Source organism: Macaca fascicularis, chromosome 7, assembly GCF_037993035.2.
Source record: "Macaca fascicularis isolate 582-1 chromosome 7, T2T-MFA8v1.1".
Taxonomy (NCBI): domain Eukaryota; kingdom Metazoa; phylum Chordata; class Mammalia; order Primates; family Cercopithecidae; genus Macaca; species Macaca fascicularis.
The window spans coordinates 114,362,767-114,368,766 of NC_088381.1; the positions used below are offsets into that span (position 1 = coordinate 114,362,767).

At 36.1% G+C, this 6,000-nt stretch overlaps 1 long non-coding RNA gene across 1 annotated transcript in view; it reads right to left on the reverse strand.

The window, feature by feature from the left end:
- Positions 1–3,141, reverse strand: part of LOC123574381 (uncharacterized) — a 33,083-nt gene extending 29,942 nt beyond the window's left edge. The window contains exon 1 of the long non-coding RNA XR_006699233.2: positions 2,910–3,141. This is a non-coding gene — a long non-coding RNA (uncharacterized lncRNA). The remainder of the gene's footprint in view (positions 1–2,909) is intronic.
- Between the last annotated feature and the right edge of the window lie 2,859 nt (positions 3,142–6,000).

Consider the following 6,000-nt stretch of genomic DNA (forward strand, 5'->3'; position numbering starts at 1 on the left):
TGATCTGTCTAATACTGACAGTGAGGTGTTAAAGTCTGCCACTGTTATTGTGTGGGAGTCTAAGTCTCTTTGTAGGTTTCTAAGAACTTGTTTTATGAATCCAGGTGGTCCTTTACTTGGTGCATATATATTTAGAATACTTAGCTCTCCTTGTTGAATTGTTCCCTTTACCATTATGTAATGCCCTTCTTTGTCTTTTTTGATCTTTGTTGGCTTAAAGTCTGTTTTGTCAGAGACTCGGTTTGCAACCCCTGCTTTTTTTTTTGCTTTCCATTTGCTTGGTAAATTTTCCTCCATCCCTTTATTTTGAGCCTGTGTGTGTCTTTGCACTTAAGATGGGTCTCCTAAATAGAGCACACTGATGGGTCTTGATTCCTGATCCAATTTGCCAGTCTGTGTCTTTTGATTGGGGCATTTAGCCCATTTACATCTAAGGTTAGTGTTGTTATGTGAGAATTTGATCCTGTCATCATGATGCTATTTGGTTATTTTGCACACCAGTTGATGCAGTTTCTTTGTAGTGTTATTGGTCTTTATATTTTGTTGTGTTTTTGCAGTGGTTGGTACCAGTTTTTCCTTTCCATATTTAGTGCCTCTTTCAGGAGCTCTTGCAGGGCAGACCTGGTGGTAACAAAATCCGTTAGCATTTGCTTGTCTGGAAAGGATTTTGTTTCTCCTTCACTCATGGAGCTTAGTTTGGCCAGATATGAAATTCTGGGTTAAAAATTCTTTTCTTTATGAATGTTGAATATTGGCCCCCACTCTCTTCTGGCTTGCAGAGTTTCTGCAGAGAGATCCACTGTTAGTCTGATGGGCTTCCCTTTGTAGGTGACCTGGCCTCTCTCTCTGGTTGCCCTTAACAGTTTTCCCTTCATTTCGACTTTGGAGAATTTGATTATTATATGTCTTGGGGTTGATCTTCTCATGGAGTATCTTAATGGTGTTCTCTGTATCTCCTGAATTTGCATGTTGGCCTGTCTTGCTAGATGAGGGAAGTTCTCCTGGTTAATATTCTGAAGTGTGTTTTCCAGCTTGTTTCCATTCTCCCTGTCTCCTTCTGGTACTCCAATCAATTGTAGATTTGGTCTTTTTATTAGGTCCCATATTTCTTGGAGGATTTGTTCATTACTTTCCATTCTTTTTTCTCTATTATCATCTGTACCTCTTATTTCAGTAAGGTGGCCTTCAAAACTGGTAATTCTAGTTAGCAATTCCTCTAACCTTTTATCACGGCTCTTAGCTTCTTTGCATTGGGTTAGAACATGCTCCATAGCTCATCATAGTTTTTTATTACCCATCTTCTGAAGCCTGGTTCTGTCGTTTGGTCCATCTGATCCTCTGTCCAGTTCTGCACTCTTGATGGAGAGATGTTGCTATCATTTAGAGGAGAAGTACTCTGGACTTTTGGGTTTTCAACATTTTTTTGTTGATTGTTTCTCATCTTCATGAGTTTGTGAGTTTGTCTAGTTTCAGTCTTTGATGCTGCTTACCCTTTAATGGCGTTTTGTGGGGGCCTTTTTGTTGTTGTTGATATAGTCATTGTTGCTTTCTGCTTGTTTGTTTCTCTTTCAATAGTCAGGTCCCTCTTCTATAGGCTTACAGTTTGTTGGGGGTTCACTTCAGCCCCTATTCCACTGATTCACTCTTGTGCCTGGAGATGTCACTCATGGAGGCTGGAGAGTAGCAAAGATAGATGCCTACTTCTTCTCTTGGGACCTCTGACCTCAAGGGGCACCAATCCGATGCCAGTAGGATCGCTCCTGTATAGGGTGTCTGACAACCTCTGTTAGAGGGTCTCGGCCAGTTTGGTGGCACAGGGAGCAGGACCCGTTTTACGAAGCACACTTTGTCCCTTGGTGGAGAGGGTGTGTTTCACTGGGGGGAACCTACTCGCCTGGGCTTCCCAGATTCCTCAGAACCACCAGGAGGAAAGGCTAGTCTGCTGGTCTGCAGAGACTGTGGTCACCCCTTCCCCTAGGGACTCAGGCCCAGGGCCATCCAAATTCTGTCCCTGAGCCTCCAGCTGTAGGTATTGGAGTTCCTGTGGGGAAGCCCCACCCACGGAGGAAGGAGGTGTCAGAGTTAGGCCTGATGAGGCACTCTAGCCACAGATTGCCACAGCTGTTGTGTTGGACTGTAGGGACAAGTCTTGGGGCCAAGCCATTCAGCTTTCCTGGCTTCAGTGGGGTAAAAACACAGCCTGGAGCTATAGAAATGGGTGCTTCCCTTCCCCCACCCAGGGAGCTAGGCGAGTTAGGCTGTTGTGATTCACAGTGCTGGCTGCTGTCCCTCCCCCAAGGAGCTCAAACAGCTTAGACAGCAGGCAGCCACAGCCAGTGCTCCTTCAATGGATTTTCTATAACACACCTACAACCACTTAAAAAATGTGTTGTCAGTGAAAAAATTGTTTCGTTTGAATATTGTGGAACGAAGAGGATCCCAAGAACATTTCAGGGATTTATTAATTCAAACTTATATATTGGTAAGAAATCCATTAAAGAACAAAATAGCCCATAGATTGTAATAGCTTTATAATCACCTTAAGCTAGATCACATGGTTATATACACTTTCTGCCTTCTACATTATTATAAATGACAGTCCTGCTAAACTTTCTGCCACTATTTAGTAATTAGACCTTACTTCTAGTTTCCAATAAGATTTTCTTCACTTCTCTTTAAGTCTTTACTGATAGTCACCTCAAAGTCCAAATTTCATGAATAATTTGTTCAAGGTTCATTAAATGTTTGCTAATATTATCATCAAAGTCCACTGCCCTGTTCCAAAGCAATTTCATCGTTTTAAGTTTTTGATATGGTAGCATCCTATTTTGTTACTAAAATCTGTATTAGTTCTCTATTGTGTAACAAGTCACCCCCAAAATTAGTGGCTTTAAACAACAAATACTTACTATTTCATGTTTTCTGTGGGCGAGGATTTTAGGATTACCTTAGTCTGACGTCTCTTATGAAGTTGCTATCAAGATATTGCCTAGGCTGCAGTCATCTGAAAGTTGAGTGGTGCTGAATGACCTGTGTCCAAAGTGGTTCAGCTACATCGCTATTGGTAGATGGGCTCAGATCCTTGTAGCCATCATTATAGGCCCAATAGGTTGTCCAAGTTTCCCCATGGCAGAGCGGCTGACTACCCATAGAGTGAGTGATCCAAGTGAGAGTATCTAGGAAATGACATAGCATCACTTCTGCTATGCCCTGTGAGTCAAAACCCCGAAAAATGTGAGAAGGGATTACACAAAAGAGTAAATACCTGATACAGGAATTTTTGTAGGCAAAATTGGAGGCTGACTACCACATACACTTTTGCAATCCATATGCCCCTCTGCCCATGACCGCATGGAACCATTGATTTGCTTTTTATCACTATAAACTACTTTGCACTTTTTAGCATTTTCAATAAATCAGTATGTACCCTTTTGTGTCTAGCTTCTGTCACTCAGCATAATTTTGAAATTTATCGCTATTGAAGAGTTTATGGGTCTCTTTTTCTTTTTTTATTGTTATGAGTTTCACTATGCAAATCTTACACATTATATTTATTTATTTACTTGTTCTTCGATATTTGAATTTTTACCAGGCTTTTATTTTACAAATAAAGCTTCTATAAATATCTGTGTCTGTCACACATTTTATGCGAACATATAACTTTATTCCTTTTGGGCAAAGACTTAGGAATGGAATGACTGTGTCCTATGGTAAGTACGTGGTTAATTTTTTAAGAAACTGCAAAACTTTTCCTAAGTGCTGTACCATGTTACAGTAATATATGAGAGTGCCAATTGTTTTACACCCTTGACACCATGTGGTATATGTAGTTTTCTTAAATCAAGTTATTCTATTATCTACATAATGGTGTCATATTATAGTCTAAAGTTGCATTTCTCTGATGACTAATCATGATAATCTTCTTTTCATTTGCTTAATTACTACATGTATATTTCCTTTCTTTTTCCTCTTTCTCCTTCCTCTTCCTCCTCTGCTTGATCCTCTCCTTCTTCTCCTTTCTTTTCTACTTCTCCTCTTTTGCTGTTCAAATTATTTGCCCATTGTAAACGTTTTTACAAATTAGATTAAAGTCCTTGGTGAGGTAAGATATTAATGTTTTCTCCCATTATCTGGCTACCTTTTCACTTTCTTAATGTTCTATTTTCAAGAGAAATATATTACATTTCAATAAAGGCCACTTTTTTCAACGTTTTATTTTACAATTCCTGTCTAAAAAAGCCTTTGCCTGCTTCCAGGCTGTGAAGATTTTATCTTTAGTTGTTTTTTAGAAGTTTTATTTTTTTACTTTTATTTTTTAGTTATATTCTCCTTTTTGAGTAAATTCTGTAGGCTGTCAGGTTAAGGGTTGATGTTCATTACTTCACAGATACCTACTTCCATCAATTTTTTTTTTTTAACTTGCTTTAAAATCTTGATTGAAAATCTTTGACCATATATTTATCTGGACTCTACATTGCTCAACTGACCTATATATCCTTTGTTATTCTAATACCACACAGCCTTTATTATTGTAGATTTATATTGTGGTTTTGAAGGTTAATGTAAATTATCATACTTAGTTTTTATTTTGTAAAATTGCTTTGGATTTTCTGATTTTTTTCATCTCAATATAAATGTTATAATAAGCTTATCAAGTATTTCCAAAACCTTGTTAGAATTTGGGGGTATTTGCTTTGAATTTGTAGATCTATTTGAAGAGCATCAGTGTTTAAAAAATATTGAATTTTTTCTTCATTAACATGGTATATCTCCTCATATAGGTATTCTTTAATTTCTCTTAGCAATGTTTTACATATCTGAGTGTAGATGTCTCATAAATATTTTTTCTCAATTTTATGATTAGGTTTTTACTCTATTCTAATAGACATTTTAAAATTATGCTTTCCAATTGCTTATTGTTAGTATATAAAATATTGGCGAGTTTTGTACCTTAACAATGCTACATTTACTTATTAATTCTAATAAATTTTTAAGACCCTGAGGATTTTTTTATTAAAACAATCATGTCATATATAAATAGAAGCAATTTTATTTCTTCCATTTTGATTCTTACTACTGTTATTTCTTTATCCTGCCTTGTTCCAATGGCTAAACATTTCATACCCCATAAAACAGAAGTTATTTTAAATCTTCTATGTGTTTGTGAGAGAGGAAGGTGGCATTAGTATTAAGTGTTACTCCACTCTATATTATATTAACTGTAGAATTTTTATAGATGACTTTTATAAGACAGAAGTAGTTCCCTTCTATTCATAGTTTGCTGGTAACTTTTACCATGAATTGGTGATGAATTTTGTCAAATAATTTTTCTGCCTCTATTGAATTGATTATGTGGTTATTCTCTTTTATTTTGTTATTTTGTGAGTTACGTTGATTGAACTCTTTAGAAGACTTCTACTTGATTATAATGCATTATATATTGGTGGATTTCATTTGCTATAATTTTTTAAAGATTGTTATATCTATGTTCACAAAGGCTATTATTATTCCATAATTTTTCATGATTTTATCTTTACTGCTTTCAAGATTTTATTTGATCTTTGGTTTTTATCAATTTGACTATGATATTTCTAGGTGAGTTTTTTTTTTTTTCCTATTTCTCTTATTTGAAGTTTGCTAAGTTATTTAAACTGTAAATTGATATTTTTCACCAAATTTAAGAAGATTTTTGTCATTTTAAAAAAATATTTCATGCTGAGACTCCACTTTTACAAATGTTGGAGATTCCTCTGATTCTGTTATGAGTGTATTTTTCATTATTTCATTGAGCACAGTTGTGATAACTGTTCTAAAGTTCTAGTTTAATAATTCCAATATCTGGGTCATCTTGGAGCTGGCCTGTGTTAATTTTATTTTCCCTTAAGAAAACGTGATGTGCTTTGGTTGTTTGCAAGAAGTTGTTTTAGATTTTGTCATGAAAACGTTGAATGTCAAATGTGGATTCTATTACATTGCTTCAAAAAGCAGTAGCTATTTTTT